This window comes from Lepidochelys olivacea, assembly GCF_965140295.1.
Source record: "Lepidochelys olivacea isolate rLepOli2 genome assembly, chromosome: 7".
In the NCBI taxonomy this organism is placed as follows: Eukaryota; Metazoa; Chordata; order Testudines; family Cheloniidae; genus Lepidochelys; species Lepidochelys olivacea.
The window spans coordinates 41,009,086-41,035,917 of NC_140417.1; positions in this window are offsets into that span (position 1 = coordinate 41,009,086).

Consider the following 26,832-nt stretch of genomic DNA (forward strand, 5'->3'; position numbering starts at 1 on the left):
AGGTATACACTGGTAGAGATAGTTTCAAGATCTCTTTTCCCCACCCCACCCCCACACAGCATTATTTGTAGCCTGGTATGATATGCAAATATTAACTCTCAGCTGAAGCTTATCAAAAAATTCTCATGAGAAGAGTTTTCCATTGGAAAATGACATGATGAAACAAAATTTTTCATGAAACCTTCATCACCTTTGACAAAATTTTGTTTAGAAAAAAAGTCAAAAAGTCCCTTTGCAACATTTTCAAAATGAGACGTTTCAATTTTCTGTTTCAAACTTAACTTCACATAAAAAATAAAAATGCTTCACCTGATCCCTCCCACACCTTTTTCAGTCATGAAAATTTTTTTTAAAATGTTTGGCTTTTCATCCCTATTCAGGCTGAACTTTTAATTGAAATATCAAGTTTTTTCATGGGATGGAAAAATTGTTTTCCAGCTAGCTCTACTCTGAACAGAGGTTAAAGCCTGTTGCTTTATGCAGGAACCCTCACCATTCAAGGTTTGTGTTGGGTTTTTTCCCCCCACTTGTGCTAACTCCCACATGAAAGTAATTAAAAGCAAAATCACTGCAATTTTTTCAAGGCAGATTTTTCAAAAAGATTGCAAACATTGCTCATAGCCATAGCTAAGGTATGTGCTGTTTTATTTAGTATATTGGATTTAATTATTAGAAAAGAAGATGACAGTCTAATTTTGTCTGCTGTGATACAGCAGCAAGCAAATAAATTGTATGTTCTGTTTTAGTCCAACTATTTTCTATAAAGAAGTCTTCTCTCCCTGAAATAATTTGGGCATTTAAACTTGCAGAAAAAATACTACAGCTGCAAGCTCCTATTAAAAGTAAATAAAAACTACATTTCTCATTTGTTTTTAATCTGTTCATTCTTGAGCATTGTTATTTACAAAAGAAGGCCAGAAAAAAGTACACATTCTTGAGCAATTTCTAAATAAACCAGTATTAAAGAAAAACACTGGTTTCATCAGCATTTTCTTCTTCCAAGTGTACCTTATCAAATTTTTATTTTATGAACAAAACTTAAACAGCCTGTCCATTTTTAATGGATAAAATGAGTCTTCAAGGAAAAATACCAGAAGCATTGTAGACCTGTGCTTACAATTTGATTGAAATTGATTTTCTTTTTAATCAAACCATTTGTATAACTAAAAACTTGACTTTCCAGTCCCAGGAATGACCCAACAATTTTGGGGAAAGTTATCTAAATAGAAATGTTAGATGCATGACAAAATTAGATGCAACAGAAAATTAAAATATGATGGTTTATGTCCTTTTATCATTAAAGCAAATAAGATATTCTATATATTGCACTTAGTGTTCAGTTGAAAAGTAATAAACTAGCTTCATCTCAGTCATAGATTTAAATTCAGTTAGACTTACCAATAATATCAATTTACTTCATGCAGCAAAATCTTAGTAAAAGGCAAAGTCCATCCATATGCTAAGCCTCAATAGCAACAGAAAGTTTTTTTAAATGGCACCTGCTGGATCTTCTTTGAAATCTCTGATGTGACATATGTGATAACAACTATCTCCATAAAATGTATCAGATCAGAATATTAAGACAGCACTAACTTAAAGTGCAAATTTGTGTTGCACAGGATATAAAAAGTACGGTCAAAGATACACAATTTTCTGTCCTTACCCACCCCCCAAAAAGTCACTTAATAATAATAGCATATCTGTCAACTGACTTATTAGCACTTAGAGTCTAATTAAAAGGTTTAATATCTCATCATACCATAAACCATTATGTGAAGACAAAATGTCTCAAGTATTCTGGAAAATATTTCAGTGCGCTATATGTTACACATAATAATATATTGGCCAAAAAATTCAAGACAATTTTGCTTTAGGAAAAGAAGCTAGGATTCTTCTTCATGCCATATGGAACCAAAGTGTGTCAAACCAAAATCTGGGTAAGTTTGTGTGTTGGAGGGAAAATATAATTTTATGGTGTCCAAAGGAAACAATGCCTTTACAGTCTCAAACATTAAGGATTAAGAGAATAAGGTGCTGCTTTCAAAAATTAGCCTGGTATGAGGCTGTAGTGCTTTTGGATATGTACCTTAATTGTCCTCCTAATTTTATCTTGCAATTTATTAAAGGAGTTAATTCAACAGACATGCATTTTCCACTTTTATGCATCTAATGAAGTGAACTGTAGCTCACGAAAGCTTATGCTCAAATAAATTGGTTAGTCTCTAAGGTGCCACAAGTACTCCATTCATTAAACAGTTTTTTTAAGCTTGTAAATGCTACTATTGCTATGGTAGCAGGAATGGATTGAACTAACAAAAGAGTTTAACGGAGAAGCAGTTTCACAAATCTTGTTAGAACGCTACATGGAAGCATTCAGGAGAGAAAAGCCACTGAGGTTGTTTCTGGTCTGTGGAAGCCCTGAGAGCCTCTTAGGCTATACTTTGAAGTAGCAATGTAATGTTTCAATAGCCAAACCAATGGTGTCCTCTTTCAGGCTAAGAAAGAGAATCCTTCCTTGTAAAGGAGAAATGTTATGGCTGTATGACTATTCTACAGTACAAAGTACATATTGAAAGCAACACCTTCAGCCAAGATGTATCACAGCATGAAAAAAACTCTACTTCTGTTAAGTTTTTGTATCAGATTGTTTTCAGTAAGCCTCGTTAACTGTACATGCATCTGTTTGCATGCCCAAAATCCCAGACTTTAGAATGAGCTAGTAGGCGGGAACTCTATTTTCTAAAACCCTTCAGAGTGGTCCAGGTTTGGTTTGAGTTACAAGCCTGTTTTAAGTCCATCTGAACCATTTCACCTGTCTCTAATTAGAATCATTCAACTTCTAAGTGAAAGACTTCTGATTGCTAAATTGGAAAGCTAGCATTACTTTCCCAGCTTACCAGAGACAAACATTGAATTCTGAATTTTACAAGCCTGTGCGCTAAATTTTCATGAATATGAAAGTCTTGTGATATAATTAGGGCTCTACCAAATTCACAGTTCATTTTGGTCAATTTCACAGTCAGTGGATTTTAAAAATCGTAAATTTCATTATTTCAGCTATTTAAATCTGAAATTTCCCGGTGTTGGAATTGTAAGGTCCTGACCAAAGAAGGACTTGTGGGAGGGGGTCACCAGGTTATTGTAAGGGTGTGGGTACTGCTACCCTTACTTCCGATCTGGTGCTGGCGGCGGCGCTGCCTTCAGAGCTGGGCAGCTGGAGAGCAGCGGCTGCTGTCCAGGAGCCCAGCTCTGTAGGCAGAGCCTCTGCCAGCAGCAGTGCAGAAGGACGGCATGGTATGGTATTGCCACGCTTACTTCTGCGCTGCTACCTGCAGAGGTGGGCCCTCAGTCAGCAGCCAACGATCTCCAGCCACCCACCTCTGCAGGCAGCGCAGAAGTAAGGGTGGCAATACCATGACCCCCTAAAATAACCTTGTGACCCCCTGCAACTCCCTTTTGGGTCAGAACCCCCAATTTGAGAAACTCTGGTCTACCCTATTAAATCTGTACAGTATATGGTAAAAGCCCACAAAAGACCAGACGGGGGGGAGGGCAGAGAAGACCAGATTTCATGGTCTGTGATGTGTTTTTCATGGCCGTGAATTTGGTAGGGCCCTAGGTATAATAGAATTCCCTTATTAACAAATCCAACTAAATTGTAATGAGGATACTATAAAATATATTCACTAGGCACAACTAACCTAAGGCTAATGTCAGTTAACTGATACATGCAAACACCTCTCATTTAAAATCAATGGAAGACATGGATACATATCCAGGGCTGAATTCTGCCCTTGAAGCATTATTTCCCCAAGGTATTCTAGTTTTAGACCGGCAAGTATTTTCTGGCATTTTATGGATATTCATTATCTGTCAATGATGGCAGTGGTGACGCGAACTTCCAATTTATCTTTTAAGGTCTAGCTATTGACCACTACGGTATGTTTGCTTTGAAACAATCTATGTTGTACTTATGGAATTGAACTGCGGATGTCTGGGTGTGAACTGAACAACCTATTCAGGAAAAAAAAATTAAGGGTCTATTAGTAGTAGTACTTACTGTATTACAGTAGCACCCGTGTTGCTAGGTATTGTCCACATAAAAGGAAGACAATGAAGCCAAAGTGTTTGCAATCCTAGAAGGCATAAAACATTTGAAAGGGAAAGGAAGCTAAAACATACAATCAACTTTACAAATATATTCATAAACTATTCATAACTGCTCCTTATTACTTGGTCAATTTCTTGCAAGTTGCATGACATAAGTGGGTACAGAGGGAGAATTTGAAGAGACAGAGGGACTCATTTTGGGGATGGGTTTCATGTGTGTTAGGCGTGGAATGAAAGCAAGCATAAAGATGACAGCTGGGGGAAATGAAGTTGTGCATTCAAATTTTTGTAGGCTGACCTGAAGTGTTTCAAACTCCAGAGCACTACTAACTGTTCACAAAAATTAAAAGCAGAGTTACTGGAGGTCAAATTTAGATAGGCATTGAGCTTCTTTCCACCCTCTATCCATTGCAACAAGCTTTGAAGCTGCAGCCAACTGTTTAAATGTGCATTTCCATAATTCTACAAGACAAAAGTTCCACCCTTAAGACCAGTCCCAAGCAACAACGTACTTAATTTATGTACATTTTCTCCTCCTCCACTCCCAGAAGTTCCCTCTGGTTCTTTTCAGGCTTTTTAGCTGGCATGTTAGAATACTATGATACTGAGTCTGAACTAAAATTCTCCATGATTGTAAAAATTTTTAATTAAACAGATGTCAGCAAATATTTAATGGAGTGTAAGTAGAGAAGCAGATGGTGAGATCTATGGAGTTCAAAGTGGCTGTGTTACACTAAAAAGCAAATTTGAGGAAAAAAGTATTGTACTGAAAATATTAACTATTATCAAGATTAGTTTAAACAAATGTAAAAAAACTCTTACTCAAAAACATTTATTCAGGAGGTTTATCATCAAGTTTGAAATAGTGGTATCTGCACTATAAACTTCACACCATTATAGAAAAATTGACTTTATTCTGCTCTTGTGGATGTTACAGAACACTGCTCTTATCAACATCTGCATTCCCAAAGAAAATCATATATGTCATAGTTGGAAAGCATCTGACTAAAACAAGTACCTTGACAAAGCATTTTGGACAACTCATGTGCTACAAGAAAGCCTGAAAGTCTGTCACAGAGGTCACGGATTCCATGACTTTCCAAGACTTTTGCAGCGGCTGGTGTTGGGGTGCAGCCCCTGGGCCAGCAGCAGTTTGGGTGTGTGGGAGGGGGCTCAGGGCTAGGGGCAGGAGGTTGGGTAAGTCATTTCTCTGTGTCTCAGCTTTCCAACCAGTAAAATGGAGCTATTTAACTACCTCTGTAAAATACTTTGAGACCTACCAATGAGAAGTGCAACATAAATATTCATTAGTATAGAGTGATTTCTCTCTCTACATCTATGGCACCCCAGTAATATTTTTTCCTATGTGATTACTTGTTTTCATGTTTTTTAATCCTTCAAATTGTTGAAACAATTAATGTAAATAGCAAATTCAAATTCATGACTGTACCCTAAATCACTAAGAAAGCAGAACAGGAGGAGATCACTATTACACACACTGTTGTCTCCAACATTTGGTATTCAAGGAAGTCCCTTCTTAACATGGTCTAGATTTCACGAGCAATACCTTGAAGATAGAGCTATCTAACTCTCCAAACTTTGATCCTGGAAATGTTCTCTATTTTATTAGGGGCTTGATTGTGAGCTCCCTCAAAATCACAGGGGTATAAGTACAAGGATATAAGACATACTCAAACCCCTGCCTGGGCTACCTGCATCACCAGTCTGTGCATGGGAGTAGAGGGATAGCTGTGGCTGGAGAGCTGCTACTCCCTGCCTGCATAGTTTTGCAGAGCCTTGGTTCCATCCTCTCAGTGCACTAGCCAGCACAGCTGAGCAAGTGATGAGAGGAGCTTACTTAGCTGTGCCATTGTACACTTGTACAGCCTACTTCCCCTCTCTGGAGCAATGGGTAGCTGGGACTAAACTTTGGCCCTGATCAGCTCCTAGGGCAGCACAACTCAGGACTTTGGTAACTCCCTGATCTAGCCCAAAAGCACACATTTACTTACAGATGTTAAAGAGTTAATAGCTGGACAAGTTAATAGCTGGACACTTTTGATCTCACATTTTCATGCTGAAATCTCAGCAGCTACCTCCAGCCATGTGCAGTAGGTTGCATTCTGATTCAGAATGAATTCCATATTGTGCATGGATCTGATACACTCTACTCCTGTGTAGGTCCCTCCCACAAATTTATTCCAAGTAATGCGAGTTCAGCCCCTGCTGCAGCTAGTCTTGTCGAGATGTCCAAAACTGCAGTTCTGTCACAGTCTAGGGGATGAAAAGCAGGAGCTACTACCTCATACAATGCCTTGTATCCCAAGGGAAGAGGCACTAAACTGGAACCAAGGCAGCAAGAGTTCTAGTCCCAGATCTTCCACTCCACTATTATGAGCCCAGTCCTCTCCTCATTACCTTACAAGAGTAATTGTTACTCACCCATTTTATAGCTGAGGTAACCAAGAGCTTGCATGAGGTCACTCCGGGCAGAGCTGGGAGTAGAACAAATGGTTCTACTAGAACAGAACTAAGTCTCATCCACTTTTCCACACAATCTTTCAGAAGGAACATGCCTGCACCTGAGGTGTTTCTCTAACCGCTACCAACCAGAGTATAGCTGTCACCCTCTAGTGGCTAGATCAATATACAGAAGTTTACAACTCTACTGCTAATTCCATGCTGAGAGATCTAGTTCTCTGGTTCTAGTGGAAGTGGCTTTTACATCCAGAAGGCCCCAGTTAAGATGACCCAAACAGGAGTATTGTTAGATTTGGCAAATGCTATCTGCCCCAGAGCCAGGAAAAGAAACCAAGAATCCTGATAACCAGAGTTCTACTGCTGTGCCACAAATACTTTCATAATCCACCTTCAAAAGGAGTGTTGTCTCCCTGACTAGGCTAGTTTTCACAGAGGATAACAGCATACACTTCCCCCTCAATCTTACAGCTGAAATTGAAGTTGTTGCAGTGGATTCAAAGACTGTTAAGGTTTTTTGTTGGTTTGTTTTTAATATAAGGACCCTTGCAAAATTGGTTGAATGACTTTACATTGCAAAACATTGTATTTTAGCAGTGAAGTTGAGTGTTGTGTTAATATTTGTTTACTGTTGCATTTTTAGTGTTTGTAGTTTGAATAACAGAATCTATCCCTTAAGAACAGTGTGGAATTTTCTGCAATATGCTTCAGGCTGAGACATGTTGTCTGTGGGTCAAGAGACTGGAAGACTCTACTCCAAAAAGATCAGACCTTGATTTAATAAACATGTGTTTCCAGAAAGCAAGTCTCATTCCGCAAGATTTTTTTAAAAGTACTTATAGGTGATTTGATACCTCAGGACAATGCTAAGGCTCTATAGAGCCGTTCACCTGTAGGTCACCAGTTAGAATCCAGTCCAGCAGGTTTAAAATTTGTTCCCATCTTACAAACGCTTGTTAGCCCCTACATGAGGTAACTTTGGAGAGCCTCAGTCCTAGGAGTCATCCCAAACTCAGAAGATGGGCCAAAAAAACAAAGATACTTGCTTTTTGAAAGCCTCATGCTTTTTATGTCAATCTCCTGGTTTTTGGAGGTCTGCCTCAGGATTTTTCATACTACTTACCACAAGGTCCAGGCTAGAAAGGGCCTGTAGTCAAGATGGAGAAAGCACATCACAGAGCAAAGAGATACTGACTTTTATTTGCAAAAAGAAAAGGAGTACTTGTGGCACCTTAGAGACTAACCAATTTATTGGAGCATAAGCTTTCGTGAGCTACAGCTCACTTCATCGGATGCATACTGTGGAAAGTGTAGAAGATCTTTTTATACACACAAAGCATGTTTTTTTCATAAATAAAAGCCTAAATGAGTTACACAGCACAGGTTTTCAGTGGACTGTGTGCTTCTTTAAGTCACGAAGGTACTTCTTAAAATTCCACCCATAGACCACTAATTTGCCATTACTGTAGTGCATATTGAAAGAAAAGAAAATATATGTTCATATAAATGCTATGAGGATCATATTCCAATGTGCATGATACAATGACCTTCTAGAGAAGCTAGTCACTCATAGGTCACAGTGTATGCTGAATTTCAGAAAAGTGACAGCTTTTTAAAAAAATGTCAACTGTGAAAAGAGCAAAAGGAATTTTCTTCTCTCTCCATAACTGAAGGTTTCCATACAACAAAGTACAACTAAGCTGAAGTTGCCTGAGAACAGCTTTACCTGCCCTGACATTTCATCAAAGACAAATAACAGAGGTTTAAATATGATCCCACACTGAGTGGTTAGTACCTGCTATTCCAAATGCAAAGTTAATTACAGTAATTAAGGTACCTTTACACACTATCCTGAGAAAATAATGCACACTAAATTACCCAAGGATTTTGCACTAAAAGCAAAAATCTACTGTGTATTAGAATAACTCAAATTACTCTAATTTGAAGTCCTGTATTTATTTTTATTTAATATATGGAGAAGCATGATAGCACTTTAAAGGTAGAATAAAAAGCTTCTGTTCGAACATACATTAACATAAATCAAATATTCTTACTGTTATAAAGATATCTCCTATTTTTATCATTCATTCATGTATTTGTATACCTTGGCTTACATTCCATAAACTGATAAAGGAGCCGCAAAGTAACATGAGTCTACTGATCCAAAGCAAAATGTCACTGTCAAGCCCTATACCTTAGCTCTCCAGATGTGACTCTTGGCTCCACAGCTCATTCACCATTCCTTGACTTTGGAATGATGCATAAGTAGGGTAGCCACAAATCACATCTAAGTCATTTCTAACATAAGGCTAGGATCTTCATAAAAGATAGAAGCAAAGATGAATAAGCTGCCTGTGTCCAGAGTCAGGCATCTTGAAAGCATGCATATGTTGGTCAAAATGTTCTAAGAGTGTCTTTAGAACTAAAACTATCATTCATCTAAACAGTTATGTTAAACAAGGACAAAATAAAACGTGCGTGGAGAGTGAGGGATTCTTCTTTAGTTTACACCTACTTACTCCTATTAGTTGCTTTTCTTATTAGTATATATCATTAGGTCCCTCAATCTAAGTTTCAATTTAGACACAGTGGGTCAAATTCCGTAGAACTGTGTAAGATACACAGTGATAAATGTAGAAGGTGTAAATTACAACAGCTTAGATTTGTCTCTGAACTTGCTCTTTACCTTTTAAAATATATCAATGCCAGTCCACACACATTATGGAATAACCAATCGCAAAAATTTCTGCTCTTCATTCTTAAGTTGTATGAGAGTTCCATACGCACTAAAACAAATTTGAAATGTATAAAGTTTTTTTTTAAATCACTAACATGAAAATACCCATCAGAATTTTGTAAAAAGGAATATTTTCTTCCCCAGGCCGACAACTTTTGTTCCAGGTTTCACTGCTGAGTGCTTTTTATGGCCAAAATTGCATAACAGCTGAGAAACAGGATTCATAATTAAGTGATGTCAGTTTTAAGTAAAGTTGCATGAATGGTAATTCTCAGATCTAGTGCCCATTGATCAATGTCTAGACGCTTTTCCATGGATCCTAAAGAAATGTAGCATAATGCACAGCAAATGGATAGAGCCAAGCGTTTAAATCACTAGAGTACTGACTTACTGCATGAGTAATGAACATCAAGTTCAAAGTATACCATATGAAATACCCATATTTTCTCATCAAATAATGTACTTATATATTTAAAAACATGCAATACCAGATAGGCTTTCAGTCACTTCTACAGTGGTGCTGAAGCCTTCATTATCTCATTGCTCACATTTGAGTCTCTGTCAAATCTGCTTCCGCATTAACCCATTCCCTTCAATATTTTATCAGTCAAGAAGTAAATATTGTACTTAATGCAACCAATGACCACCTGGAATTGTATTTGGATACATTCAAACAGTAGCAGAGCAGCCAGTGTGTGCAAATCCAAGTATAGACGAGCACAGAAAGTCATTAAAAAAAAACCTATGCTGCAAAAAAGTAAGCTTTCATCTCACAGGCAGAAACCTCAGAGAGCATTCTCCTATAGCAGCAACAGAAGAAGGGAAATCACTTTAAATTTAAGTATTTCTATTATTAGTTAGGTAATGGGATAAGATTGTCAAAGCAGAACACACCTGTTTGCACAGTCTGGACATGCAGGAGATTTAGAGAACAGTCAAGTAACTTTACACAGCAGGATTTTTGCAGATTGGCAGGAGAAAAAAGTGCCCGCTCTTAACTCTCCCTCCTCATGTATGTGCTGGAACTAGGAGTACTCAGGGGGCTACCGCACCCACTAACTTGAACTGGTTCCCATCATACACAGGGTTTATAGTTTGGTTCAATGGCTCCCAGCACCCCCACTATACAAACTGTTCCAGCACCCCTGCCTCCTCAGCCCAGTTACTCGTGTCCTTCTCATAGCCTAACTGTAGAAGTGATGGGGCAGGGGGGAGAATGAGAGCACAGAAAGGATTCAGTGAGACATCTTGGGAGAAGGTAGGACAGGATGGCATCACGTGACAGACCTATTGAGAGGGCTGGCCCTGAAATATGGGTATGCATAGCCAGCCCATTTCAGCTTCACCAGCCCATTTGGCTGTGGGGAGAGGGGCATCTTGCAGTGCCAGAATCTGCAAGGATTATGAAAATTGGGACAATTCATGTTTTTTGTAAGACTGACAGAGATGCTCCTGAAAACAGGGAGAGTCAATTTTTCAGGGACACAAGGTGCGGATATGATGAACACAGGCATATCAGACCATTCTAACAACTTTATAAATGTTATCTCCATCTTTGTGAGCCAGAAATTGTTTATCAAACTTCCCCCAGGGAGTTATAATCTGTGAGAGGTGATTACTGCAAATTCTGGAACAGGTAAACAATTCCAAAAGGTACCACTCACCTGAGATTTTTGCATATACGAGGTCAGACCAAATAATTGGAACCAGAGGCCAGGGGGACAAAGAGTGGCTTTTAGTATAAAGACTGAGCTTAAATTGAATAAGGAGGTTCTTCATCTGCAAACTGACATGAACCTTTTACCAAAACGGCCAACTCTGCTGGAAGGGTTAAAGAGGACGTTGACATGTACCAGACAACCAAGCAGAGAAGATGGGTGACTTCTGGTAAGCTTAATATGCATTTAGACCTTTCATTGTTTTATGACATTTTTGCTGTAATGCTGCTTCTCCTGAAATAAATGTACTTTGGTTTGTGCAGGCTGCCTGGTCACTGGTAAATCCACAGCCACTGTCCCTGGAGAAAGAGAGACAAGCTGCAGCTGCTGAGGTAAGATCAGACCTGCTGGGATAATCACAGTGATTTTCACGGGAAGTGCAAACCTAAATCCCCAGTCGAGAGGGAGAGGGATCTTCCTGTAGAGAGGTGACAGCCGGAAGCCTGAGGACTAAGGGGCCATCCTGCAGCAGATGACAGAGGGGTCAGAGGTTCAATTATCTCAGAATTGTGGCAATGGTAACCACAACATTAGATGTGCATGATCTTCCTAGGCAACGAGCAGTAATACAGCAGCTATTCCACAATCAACATCATGGTAATTTGGTCTCGTCCAAACTTGCAAGCTACTGGTTATGTTTATAGTGACATATCACTCTAGCACAGGAGGAAAAGCAGTTTGTTGCCTACAAAGCACAATTTTAGAGTGAGAATCCTCTCTTTTTCTCAGGTAAAAGGCAGAAGTTTCTAGCTGAAAACCAAACCAGCTTCACTTTATGAAACCAAGTGTCACAGCTGAGTTGTGGACAGCCACACCTAGTAACCGGAGCCAGAGCCCACAGTCACAAGACCGGAATCAGGAGTCAACTGGGTCAAGATACCAGTGACAGTCAGACACAGGAGACAAACCGTAGATCAGAACCACAAATCAGATGCTGGGAGTTACGCCAGGTCAGGATGCCAGGAAATCAAAGCCTGGGAGCAGGAAGCACAAGGCACACAATCCAGAACAGGATGCAGCCCAGTTGTTCAGACAGCTTCCTGTTCCTACAGCTGGCTTAAGTGGGGACAGTGGGACAATCAGATGCTCCAAGAGTCTGCCACTAGGACCTCAGAGGTGGAGCCTCAAACTGGAGCTGGGCTTCATGGGTCCCAGGTAAGCAAGCAAACATGAGCAGGCTGCCAGCTGGAGAGTTGGAGCATGGCCACTCCTGCAAAATTGGGTTCGAGATCTGTGGTCATGACACCAAGAATCTGATTTTTCTTCAGTGCTGAGAACTTTGCGTATAACTAAGAAAATCACTGATGTAAGGGGTACCCTTCCACTCACTCTCAGCTGCTAGTTGCTATAGACAAGTTAAAGGCAAGTTAACTTGATGGCAAAATCAGAAGTATTTCTGTTTTTCTTAAAATATATAAACATATTTATCATTATACAGATCTTTATTATTTGAAAAAAATTCAGTCAGTCAGGGGGAATTAAGTTAGTCACAAGTAAGAACTCTGGCCTTGAGCCTGAAAAGGTTTTAACAAATGATATCATTGCAGAATGTCTCTATACAAACAACAGTGATACATTCCTTTTGGTAACTGTGCAGGTTGTCTTTTTGGTGCCTGTGCGGCTTCCTTATATCAAGGGCCAGATTATGGCCTGCACTGCACAATAGCACAATACTCCTGTGCATCACTTTCAGCACTAAAAGGGCAGCAGACTCCACAGTATCTCTAAGGGGTTGGGAGCCCTAGCATACACCCACAAACACCAACAGAGAGAGCCTGGCAACAGAGCTACACCAGCACATCAGGAGCATATGTTGTGCTGGGTGTAGACCCAGCATAGTCTATTTGCTCCTTGTAGCCATGGAGAGACCCCATTTCCCTCCAGTCAGCTTCAGGGTCAGCACAACAATGTGCTGTCCTTTATTCTGGTCAGATGCAGACTACCAAATCTAGTCCTAACTAAACAAATATAGAATAAAATCCAAGAGAACCCCATCACATCTGAATTTGAGTTATCCAGTGCACGCAATTAGTCTTACTTACAGAATGCAAAGTTTAGAAGGCTTTTTACAGTTTGATAAAATGCTATCATTGTAAAAATATGTATTTTATTCATGGCTAAAAACTATGTTCATATTTTATTTCAAGGTAGCCAATTGCAGAACATATTGTTCAGCTAAGGGTGGCTCTTAGCAGTTTTAGACAAACTTCTTTACTGTCAGTTAACAGTAAACTAGTTAACTGTTATTTTTGTAACATCCCTATGACTAATTGTGATGACACCTTAATATGACATTTCTGAACAGCTCCCTATTAAATACTTACACTGATAAATGTCAAGTTATTGTTTGAATTACATTGCATGTTCAGCCAGCCCACTGTATATACAGCAGAGAGCAGTACATTGAAAAGACAGTTTTATCCTCAGCCCAGAACAGTAACAGTAACCAAAGACTTTATGGGAGTTAAATCAGTCAGTGTTATAGTTCAGCAAGGAAAAAAAATGAATAGGAGACCAGAAAAGATACACCAATAGGCCTTGTATATTCTGGAACTTGCCCTATTCACAGCCATCAGTATAGCTGTGCTGATGCAAACTTCTAGAGTAGACAGGCAACTATGCTACAAGACATGTATCAAGCAGTCAACCCTAGTTTCAAGAAAAGTTATACAGCACTGGCGCAAATCATGCATTCTGACAGTTCTGCCTGCCTGTACTAGCCACTTGCTTCAGTGCAGCCGCAGTGGGATTTGGCCACTGACATATTATAGACCCAGTGTGGACAAAGCCTATCATGTAGAAAGCCAAAAATGTGACACTTGGGCCATTTGGCAATCATTTACGGGCTAAGGGTCCAGGTGAATAATACTGAATATGTATTTATGAACATTCATTAGAATAGAAATGGAATTCATTTTCACAGTATTTACATTCACACAAAACTTACTTCTCAAGAACATTTGTAGACAGTGAATATCTCATGAATATTTAACTGGGATCTTGGGTCTAATTAAATATGGATTATTATCATCCTAGAATACTCCCCTTCTTGCTGAAGCACAAGGCAGAGTTCTCCCAATTCTTTTAAAAAAAAAGCAGAACACAACCAAACAAATACATTTAAGATAGAGAGAAATTCTTTTGTTTTTACAAATAGGTTAATCTGTCTTTAAACTGAATGTAGCCATACAATTTCCCATGTAACAGAAGATCACAAGGAACATGATGCATGGAACAGGTCTTCCCTTGACACTGCGGGCCCGTACCTCTCGGCTGTGTGGAGTGCAATTGCATTGTACATAGAAACCACAGGAGAAAATTACATTTATGCTGTTGGGGAAAGGGTGGTACCCACCACATGAACAGATGGAGAGCAGTGTATCTCCCTCATCCCTGCTCGGGATGTTAAGGTCCCCTCTGCACTCTGTAAGCCAAGGCAGGGGGCGGGGACCATATGGCCCAGAATCTTTGACTCAGTACTTTTACAGGTAGCCATTTTTGCAATAAAAATTTATAGTAATTCTGCAATGGGCCAATAACTCATTCATCCGTTTCAGCAATACAGGATAATGAAATACAGGAATTTATATCAAAATCTGTTTGAATATGTCATGTTCTGTTATGCCCTTTGACTGTCTCTTTCACTAGCTCCAGTAACAGTCTTTGCCTCTGTCATGCATTCAAATCTCTTCACAAAATACACTAAATGTAACACCAGTAACATCGTATTATAGTTGACAGTCATCTTTGAGCCAAAATCAAGCCACACAAACTTTTTTAAATTAATTATTATTATTATTATTATTATTAAAACACTTTCAACAACCTTGTTTTGTCCAGTGCAATCAAGAGGTCAAATGAATTCTGAATACAGTGCTCCAAGTTTGACTCAGAGTGAAGAACAATTAAACTTTCTAGATTTCTACTTTAATTCCTATTACCTGCTCATCACCAAAAAGTTTCTCTCCAAACACCATATGCAATAATAGGATGGCATATCAGACAGTTTTTGAATAGCTATGGAAAGGGTTAACTTTTGTTGGGTGTAAGTAGGAGCCACTAGTTAAGTAACTTGGTATTCCTTATTTTAGATTTAAAGATTTTCTATAAATACCAGGCCAAATCCTCAACTGCTATAAACTGTCTTACTCCATTAAAGTCAATGGAGTTATTATGCCAGTGAACACCAGCTGAGAATTTGGGAAGTCTTAAAAAAAACCAAAAACCAGCACATGCATGCATATTATACGTGAGAAAGGAAACAAGTCATCGCTAGTATCTATGTGTAGAGTCTGGACTTTTAAATTTTGCTGTTCTGCAGACTTTGCTATTAGTTTTGATGTGACCATGGGTAACCCTGCAAGTTTTACAAAGACCTAAGGTATATTTTCAAGGCCTTGTGCCACTATGGAGGTTTTTTTAGGGAGGAAAGTAAATAAACAGTTATAATGCCAATTATACTTTCTATTGTGCAGTCCAGAAAAGGGTGGTCAACTATGTATGAAAATTTACCTTATTTTGTTGTGGGTTGCAGAAGTTAAACCAAGAGAAAGCTCAGCTCCTCTGCTGCTGCTAAAATCAAAGGACAAGCTGCCTGTCCCTGAATGGGAGAAGCCCTGCTCTCTCAAATTTTTCCCTTCCTCTTTGGCTGGTAAAATGAGAACATGAAAATCTGAAGGGAAAGCACTTAGGTTCTGGTGCCTGAATATGAGGTTTCTTGGGCCCGCAGACTTTCTGCTGGCAGGTGAATCATCAGTTCCTGACAGGAGAGGAGGGTTTCCAGCTTGGAGTCCCCAGATCTACCTGTTCTCCTCTAAATAGATCACTATTTGGAAAAGTTCTGAAATTCAGAGGCCTGTATTGGTGTTTAACAAAAAAACAAAAACAAAATCTATGGAGAAGTATCCCACAAGCTCCCCAGTTTAATTTGTTTTGATATCAGTAAAGGATTTTCATCTTGCTAAGTCTAAATTATAATGATGCCATTTATAGGGACAGAAATGGGAGTCCATAAACAGCTTCAGGCACTGTATTTAAACAAATAGAGCTAGATGAAAAATGTTAACTCTGTTTCACATTTTTTTACTTGTTTTTAGTCTCTCTCATTTCTCCTTTTCCACTCCCAGCCCCCACCATAACAAAAGAGGGAAAAAGAAGAGGGAAGCAAGAATGCCAAAACTTTGGATTTCAAGGGTTGGGGAGGTGTCACTGAAACATAAAACTTTTTTAAAATTCTATTAATGGTTTTTAAAGGCCATTTTTCATTTAAAACATGAAAAGTTCAGTCAGCTCTACACACAAATGTCTGTTTTGTCTGGTGATGAGTCTGCTTGAGGACATAACTTCTCTCAGATACATTTCTTTTATCGTCCCCATTCTCTCTCTCTCCATAGTTCCTCAATAAGAGGTTGCAACCTCTCAACTCCATTTTCATTTCTTCCACCATGAGTGGAGAAGAGTTTGTGAAATGCCTCTTATAAGCAGAAACATGGAACTCATACAGTTGTGTTCCTTTGAAGAATATAAAACAAAGAGAGAATTTGAAAAGTCAAGGTACATCAGATTAGTTACCCTATGTGTCTGATTTTGTGTGCTGTCAACTGCTTTCATTGGACCTGCATAAAAAACCCTGTCTCTAGAAAAACTATATAATTCTTAGGTTTCAGAGTAGCAGCCATGTTAGTCTGTATCCACAAAAAGAACAGGAGTACTTGTGGCACCTTAGAGACTAACAAATTTATTAGAGCATAAGCTTTCGTGAGCTACAGCCCACTTCATCAGATGCATAGAAGATATATATACACACACACATACAGAGAAGGTGGAAGTTGCCATACAAATTAATTAAGATGAGCTATTATCAGCAGGAGAAAAAAAACTTTTGTAGTGATAATCAGGATGGCTCATTTAGACCCTGGGCAAGAAGGTTTGAGGATACTTAACATAGGGAAATAGATTCAATATGTGTAATGACCCAGCCACTCCCAGTCTCTATTCAAACCCAAGTTAATGGTATCTAGATAACTAGATAGATAACTAGATACCATTAACTTCGGTTTGAATAGAGACTGGGAGTGGCTGGGTCTTTACACATATTTCTCTATGTTAAGTATCCTCTCACCTTCTTGTCAATGGTCTAAATGGGCCATCTTGATTATCACTACAAAAGTTTTTTTCTCCTGCTGACAATAGCTCATCTTAATTAATTAGCCTCTTACAGTTTGTATGGCAACTTCCAAGATATATATATAGATATATATCTTCTTACTATATATTCCATTCTATGCATCCGATGAAGTGGGCTGTAGCCTACGAAAGTTTATGCTCTAATAAATTTGTTAGTCTCTAAGGTGCCACAAGTACTCCTGTTCTTTTTATAAAATTTTTATTCACATACATACTTCAGAAAAAGTTAATTATAAAAATGCATTGGGCCACATGAAGCATTTCTAGTGTAGAGGCAAGTCATGAGGACAATGATCCCCAGGATCATATCAGTAGATAAACCTAATGTATCCCTCTTCCACTCTCTTATGTTTTATTGTGTCTCTAACTCAGTAACATAAATTGCAGTCAACTCTTCAAGGGTATCTCTTATTGAAATTGCATTACATAAGATAAAAAGGAGACAAATGACACAAAATAATAGCAATCTCCAAACCGCATTAATCAGATAAGTCATACTTCAAAAAGTGAGTAATGATGCTGGGCTCAGCTTGCAGAACAATGAATATCTGAAAGTAAATTAGAATTTCAAAATGCCAGTTAATACTCTCATTCTTTTTAGAGCCATGTCAACAGATTAAGTTATTTATTTTTTAAAAGACATATTGGACCTATTTTAAAAGATATGAAAAAATATCCATATATTTACAGGTATAGGTTTCTATTCACCAATAACTTATACTTGATGTAACAACCCATTCAGGCTTGTGAATCCACTGAACAAGTTGCAGTGTGCTGTAAATGTATCATAGAATATCAGGCTTGGAAGGGACCTGAGGAGGTCATCTCGTCTAACCCCCTGCTCAAAGCAGGGCAAATCCCCAGTTTTTGCCCCAAATCCCTAAATGGCCCCCTTAAGGATTGAACTCATAATCCTGAGTTTAGCAGGCCAATGCTCAAACCACTGAGCTATCCATGTCCCGTCTCACTCAGCTAAAAGTTGCCACTTAGTTTTAGTTATCTGTTGTTGAATACCAGTAGCTCAACTGGTCTAAGCCTTAGATATTGGGTATCTTTCTTATTTTATTAAATGAAATGTGAAGCAAGTAGTTATAGTCACTGTGATCTGACTGTGCAGAAATCCCGTTCTCAAGACTGAAAATGCCTTTGAGCAATAAAGTATTTTTTCCTAATATTTATTGTTTTAATTATAATTTTTCTTCCTTTCAAACCCACTGCAGACAAATTGGCAGCATGAAATGCATTATCCCTTGAGTTTCAGAGTAATAGTCTAGTTTATTCGGTTTTGTACTCCAACCCTGATATAATGACACAAAGGAATCAGCTCACTTGCCTGAACCCATAATAATAATCTGCATTAATAAAGTGAAGAAAATTTGGAGATTGCAACTATTTTCTTGTGCCCTGTGCAAAACTATTTCAAGTAAGGAATTTCACGCTTGGGGCCTGCTCCAGACAAGCCTCAGCAGTTGACATAAAAATTCAATGGCTCTGCTATTCCAGTGACTCCTTTTTAAATAAAATCTATAAAGCTTGCATTGGATAGCAGCTGGGATAGAGTCTGAAATGAACAGTACCATCAGTCATATTTGGTGGTGATGGTCAGTATTTTAAAATTGAAATTACTAACAGATCCATTTATTGTGTTTGTCGGGCTCCGAGATAAATTACATCTATTGTGGAATAATACAGAATTGCTCATGCACCTTCCAATAGCCAGGTGCATCTTGCCAGAATTTTAGAAGAAAGAGTCCCTTCCACCCCTTCCCAATATCATCAGTGGTACAGGAGAATACAGGTTGTTCAGATAGTCTGAAACAGGCCTACCATTTCTAGAATTAGAAAAAAAAATACAAAAGACAAACCTGGGAAACTGAGAAATTTGGTTTGCCTATGGAACTTCCTCCTATCTTTAGTATAGTAAGTGGCACTTGGAAATGACATCAAGGAACTTCAGTGAACATGCCCATTGATTACCTAGACAGCCTAATGAGGGCTTGGATTTTCAGTGGCTGAGTTAATTTAAGTGAACCAAAGAAGATTAAAAGATCATGGTTCTAAAACCTTAGACTCTTCCCTGACAACTCTAATCCCATCAACCAGGGAAAGCTGTTTACTGCTCCTGAGCCTAAGAGATAGAGGTCTTTGACTAACATAGTTTATGTGACTATCCCTGGCTGACAAGAGTGAACTCATTACCAAGGGGTTCAAAAAAAAAAAAAAGGAGAGAGAGAGGGAGGATTTAATCTATTCATAATAGAAAGTAGGAGATGGTAGGGGAGAAATTCATAGTTGTGGATGTATAAGTAAGTGCCTTTGCCCATCATATATGCCAAGAAAAAACAATTTGCGTGTACTGTATGTACAGGACATACCCCGGAAACCATTCAGTGTAAATATTATGTCAGTATGTTACAATCAGACTCAGGGATTCGTTCCAAGATACAAAACTTTTCACTATCAATGAAGCCTAGGTTGATGATGAAAAAGTAGTTAGTTTAATTTTTGTTTTGTTGCCTGTAAGAAATGAGGTGATGGTCTCTGAGTATTTCTATTGGACAAGCCTCTACTTTACTAAACACCTTGTTGGTTTTCTGATCAGAGGATCCAACGACTAAACAGCCATGGAGACTGACCTAAAGAATCACGTGCCTTCTACAAATGGTCCCTGCACAAGGTAGAGACACACTGGTGGGGCAACTTGCAGTGCTTGTTGTTGTTACTGGTATTACAGTACCCCAGGGGCCTCAGTCATGGATGCGGGTCCTATTCGGATAGGCACTGTGGGGCGGGAGGAAACAAAAAACAAAAAAGAGATGGTCCCTGATCCAATAAGTAAGTGCATGCATGCCACTGCCCATAAGTTTGCTGCCTGAATAAAAAGGCTTCAGTTCACAAAGCTGGCAATCCAGCACATTTCATTTAAAAAAAAAAAGTAAAATTAAAATGAGACCAAAAAAGGTAAAAAAAAACCTCTGATCTCAGTATCAAACAGATAAGCATTCTCAACAGGATATTCAAAAAGTGATGCTACATTGGACATTGTAGTGGTTTTACTGTACTAAACTAGAAACATGGCTTTAATTGTGTGGATTAATCTGGAAAAGCATTTCTCAGTACGTTTCCTGGGTGGTTTAAAATGACACACTGACAAATTAGAACTGTGTCAGTGTAACAAATGCATATGATTGTATCACAAATAACTAAAACTGAGGAAATGAAAGACTTACCTTGAATATGTCTGGTCTGGATCTCATGCAACAGTGTGCAGGCACTAAATGAAAAAAAAATTGAAGAATGAGTCTTAATCTTTGGAGATGCAAATTATTGATTAAACAGATTGAATTTAAGACTCAAGGAAATCCAGCCCAGCCAGTTAAGAATGCCCAGCTTTACTTGGTTTTCATTATTCTAGTAGTTATGGAATAAAACAAAACATGTTTTTATTATTATTTTCCTACTCCACAAATCTGAAAGTGAGTCTGAAAAAAACTAACACTAATTTCTGTATAACTATAGTGCGAAAAACTATGTAGTTATAACAACTGCCAAAATCAAAACATTTAGAAATGTGGATCCATTTTGTTAATAATATGTTGTAATTCATAATTGCTCTCTGGTAAAGTGCAGAGTTAAAAGCATTAAAATGAGCCTAGAAATAAGCAGACACTCAGTTTTACTCAGAAACAAATATACTGAATCAAAAAGGGCTAATAAATAAATATGCACATTATTCAGAGTAATAGATCACAATGGCTTTTGGAGAAGATGAAAAAAGAGCTCTTCTAGGAATAGCTATCAAGAGAAATCCCAAAGATAAACAGTTTCCAGATTTGACACTTTGAATTCACAAAATCTGTAGTTAGTATCTATTTCAACACCTCTTAGAGGTGATTAAGTATTTTAAATAAATGAGGACAAAATTCATATTAATATTTGTCAGGATAACATTTGAGTAGCATAAATGGTCTTATTAAACCTAACATCTTAACATTAGCCATTCTGAATATTTTGGTACAAGTTTATGCACTGCTACATACCAATGACAACCATCTGACAATCTCAGAAACCTTGGCATAATGAATAAAATAACTTCAATATCAACTTCTCTCACAGTCCAAAAACACTTCAGAAATATAAATCAGGTTCACAAAATTGATTAATGACTTTATTTACAACCAAAATGCAAACCCTTCTTGGGTGTAATCTACTATTTACTATTCACTGTTTGAACCTTGCACATCCGTTTAGGCCAGGAATTAAAAACTAACAACATATCCAATTTAAACATCAGGGTTAATTTAGGAAGGCAATATGTAATTAGCCAAATTAGAATTTGGTTACAAGACCAAGGCTATCACAATTCTGGAAGTGGCATGGGATCTAATTACCACAAGTGGTCAGGATCTCTATTTTACATGCCATCCGAAAGAGGGCATTGCCAGCAGTACAGGTTTTCCAAGTTCCTAATGCCTTGTCAGGGTATAGTTTCACCAGTGACTAAGTAGTAAAGATGCCAACATTGAATCTTCAACACCACTTCCTGTCTTTCCCTTGGAAGTTTCCCATCCCAGAGGGATGTAAGTATGACTGGAAACAAAAAGCTATGCAACTTTGGGCTGCATAGAAATTACAGAGGTAGTACAATTATTCTCTCCGTAACTTCAATGCAACCAATACCTGGAATATTCTATTCTAGGCAACACATTATAGACAAATAGGCAAGTTACAAGTAGATTCTGAGAAGACCAAAACCAATAATGGTGCTGGGAGAACTGATTTACAAGGAAGGATTAACAATTTAAATGTATACTGTGGCTAAGCAATTAGTCACTCACAGATATGACATTGGTCTACAAATATGTGAAGGGTCTTAACACCAAGGAAGGAAAGAAATTTAGTGTGATGGATGGAGGAAACTAGGAAAAAATGGACTGAACATCAGACTTCTCAAACATTGAGATGTATTATTCTGTGGAATGAACTCCCCAAAGCAATATATGGACTGGACAAAATCCCAGAAAATATACTACAGTGAAAAACCCTCAGCTTTCAGGGAGATGTACTGATGATTATATTGTATAATACCACAATTGTGATTACCACTTTACAGAATGTGAAAACAAAGTCCTTGTCCTTATCTAAGAGAGGAAGGATTGTCTTGTGGTCAAGTCATAGGATAGGGACATGTGGGTGTATTTGCGGACTATCACAGATTTTCTGTGTGATTTTGTGTAAACCACTTAATCTCTTTGTCAGTTCTCCATCTGTAAAATACTCCCCCATATCTTACAAGGATGTTTTATCAAGCAGAGGTGGATTATGGATTTGTTGGGCCCTGTGCCAGAGGAAGTGGGGGCCCCTCTCCCCTCCCCTTCCGCTGCAGTCCGCCCCCTGGGGCTCCTGCCAGGGAAATGGGGTCAGGGCACAGAGGGCTTGCCCCGCCCCCCGGCCTGGCCACTTCTGCCAGGGAGCTGGGTCAGGATGTGGGGTACCCATTTCTCCAAGGCCCCCTGGTAGGGGCCCCATTGGCTCAGTGGCTAATCTGCCACTGGTTGTGTGTATAAATTAGGGCTGCCAAGTGATTAAAAATTAATTGTAATTAATATCACTTATTTAATACATGTCAATTGGTATTCTATTGTTTAACAGTGTGATTAAACTACAGTTAATTGTGATTAATTTTTTTAATTTGATTAATTTTTTTTTTAGTTAATTGCTTGAGTTAACTGCAATTAAATTGACAAACCTAATATAAGTCCAAAAACTGCTGGACAGGTGCTCAAATACTAGTGATAAGGACCAGATAAATACCTAAACACTCTTTATAGAATCAAAGCAATTAGATGAAAGACCCAATACCACTAAAAATTGAGAGATCTGATGAGACCGCAACCCATGCTTGTAGAGCTACACCTCACAAAATTATCAGTATTAGTTTTAAAACATGTTACTTTGGTTCAAAGGATTAGCCAAGACTAACAGTTCAGTAAGTCTTCAGGCTGCCATCTGCTATTTCTTGTGTTCTGGAAAATTACAGTTGTTAGAATTATTACATATTGCTATAAAATTCCCTATAAAAGTGATTGATCTAAGAAACCTAATCACTCATGATAGCAAATTTTCTATGAAACTAGTTTTCCTATCACAATCGTCGAGCTTCAGTTGTTCCCTTAAATTGTTTAAACCTTTATTGAAACAGAAGTTCAGAATGCCTGTAAATGCCTAATAGCATTTGGCAGAAAACATGAATAATTATGTACATAATGGTGATTTAATAGCTTGCTATGGAGAACAAAGGGTATTGATTTTAAGAATATTTTTGATGAGGGAAGGGATTTACATCTCCCTGAGTCAAAGTTTGATATAAGAACTGAAGACTGAACTCTAAAGATGTTGATTTGAAACCCCATCTATTCACGACCCTAAAAATCTGGCAGAGCCATGCACTATGAAGCTTAGATGCTGAAGACAGATGCTTCAGCATACAAATTGCCTACTTTCAGGAGGAGAAGGAAGATTTTTGAATGGCGCATGAAGACATGAAAAAATGATTAAGTTAAAAGGATGGCTGGCATTGATACTATGCCCCTTTTTCATCTGTGCTCTGATGCTCAGCTTTGGCCAAGGAGTGCCCAGAACAGTGTAGGAGGAGAAGAGGTACACATGCCTTTTGCTTTCACCTCTCTGCCCCTTACCTTGAGCTGTCTGGGCAGCAGGCTGGTTCCAAAGTGTAAAGGCAGACAGAAGTGCTTATAATTTACACCAGCCGCCAATGGATCCAAAAGGGCAGGTACAGTGACCAGGCAGCACTGACATGTTGTGACACCCCTTTGTAATGTCTGCAGGGGAAGAGGATGATGTAGAGGACACTGTGATGGTTCTGTGCCACATGAACTAACCTGGGGCATCCTCAAGGGTTGGTCACTCCAGCTTTAGAGTTATTTTGTACCAATAGAAACATGTAATTTCCGCACATGATGAAATATATATATTAGTGCTTTCCTAGATCTACTGCATTGTGCATATTCTTCCACTGTATCAAACCACACTAACCCTGATCACAACTAAACTAACATAATATTTTGACTGCCTGGCAGTAATTAGGATACTATGCAGCCTATATTTTCCCACATTTGTGAATGTTAAACAATAAAATAAAAAGTACGCCATTAAAATATTATGTATTAACAATCTTTGCTTGAAAATGCTCTCTTAAGTAAACATCATTAACTTTAAGTCAATTAATACTGTAGTTAGACCTCGATATATTTTTGCATTGCATCTCGGAAAACACTTCCCACTGCTAGAATTGTATGCTTCTGTCCACTAACCAACTGCATTTTATTAATGCCACTCAGTAGGTGTATTTTTAGTAACAATACCTCATTCACATATGCTGTGCCAGAATCATTGATTTATATGCATGACTTCAGTGATAAGATCTGGCAATATTCTTTAATAATTGTTTAAAATGTCCTAGTTGTGTGCTTCAAACAACAGTGTTATTCCAACACCTAGACAGAGCTCTTTCCACTTGTAGTATTTTCCACTACTCAATATGCACAACCCGGCATCCGATAGCCAGGGTTTTCCATTGTTTTCTTTATTTGATTGTCTTCTAGTTACACAACTTTTTGTCCAAGTATGAACATGCCTGTAGTTCACAAAAGAATCATTATCAAAATATGCTGACTACATTGTTCAACCTTCATAGTAAACATGAACATTCAGTCAAAATCTGATATCAGCTCTTAGCCAGACCTTAAATACCAGACAGTAGAAGAAATTACCATTTTTCAACAAATAAAGATATTCTAGTCAGTTACTCTCTCTAGATTACTATATGACCTTCTCTTCATATTATCTGTAAATTGCCTAGCACACTCTTGATGCTATATAATAAGTAAAGCCAATTTTTAAAGATAAAACAAAAATTCACATCCCCCGCAGATTGCCCCCCGCCCCAGAACTGATTGTGATAGGGAGGCAAAAGGAAGCTGCAATTACACCTTTCACCCACCAGGGCTGATGTGGTGCTGGAAGGGCAGCTGGCTCATGGGCCAAAGCAGATAACTGTAGAGAGGAAGGGGGTAGAGGCTGCCTGTGATGGGTTGGATCACAGAAAAGCCCTTGGGAACTGCCAGTTGATGTGCTGAGATTACTTCTGCCCCTGTTTTCTTGCCAGCTTGGGACTTCAGTGCCCTGCCTGGTTTGAGCCAGACACGCTAGCCTGCTGCAAACCGAGGCCCAGGTCTGAACAATGTCCCCCACAAACTACAGGCTTAACTGAAAACAACTTAAGAAGTGTTCCTGTCTCCAACACTCAGATGCCCAACTCCCAATGGAGTCCAAACCCCAAATAAATCTGTTTTACCCTGTATAAAGTTTATACAGGATAAACTCATAAATTTTCCACCCTCTATAACACTGATAGAGAGATATTCACAGCTGTTCCTCCCCCCCCCCCCCCGATATTAATACATACTCTGGGTTAATTAATAAGTAAAAGCGATTTTATTAAACACAAAAAATAGGATTTAAGTGGTTCCAAGTAGTAACAGACAGAACAAAGCGAATTACCAAGCAAAATAAAATAAATCATGCAAGCCTATGCCTAACACAGTAAGAAAGTGATTACAGATGAAACCTCACCCTCTGAGATGTTCCAGTAAGCTTCTTTTACTGACTAGGCTCCTTCTAGTCTGGGTCCAGCAATCACTCACACCCCCTGTAGTTACTGTCCTTTGTCCTAGTTTCTTTCAGGTATCCCTTGGGGGTGGAGAGGCTCTCTCTTGAGCCAGCTGAAGACAAAATGAAGGGGTCTCCCAGGAGCTAAATAGACTCTCTCTTGTGGGTGGAGACCCCCTCCTCTCTCCTATGCAAAGTCCAGCTCCAAGATGAAGTTTTGGAGACACATGGGCAAGTCACATGTCCATGCATGACTCAGTTTTTACAGGCAGCAGCCACTGCCCACATGCTATCTTGAATGTCTCCAGGAAGCCTTCTTATGTGGATTGCAGTCTTCCAAGAGCCATTGTTCATTACGTGTTTCTTGATTGGGCACTCAATTTGCACATTCCTTTCTCAAGAAGCTGGCCAAATGCTTTATGAAGGCTACTTAAAATCAAGCAAGTACACAGCCAATATTCATAACTTTGAGTACAAAAATGACACATGCATACAAATAGGATGAATATATTCAGTAGATCATAACCTTTACAGAGATATGTTACATGACATATGTAGCATAAAACAATTCCAGTTATGTCATATATACATTCATAAGCATAGTCCCATAAAGCATTATGGGGTGCAACGTCACACTGACTTCCTCACAGTGCCCTGCCCACAGGGCCAGATGAGGCAGCATGGGATATACAGGGGGGTGGGGGGTGACAGACAGGGCAAGGTACACAGGGCTGCAGGGTAGGGTCACAACATTGAGCCAGTGGCTGAATGGGAGTGGGGGTGCAGGGCCAGATGGGAACAGGGGCAGATATGCCTGACTGAATGGGGGAGGCTGTGGTCAGCCAGGGTCTGTATAAGGGAGAATCCCCAACTCCCTAACAATCCCTCCCTCTCCAAAAGAACCCTGTTCCA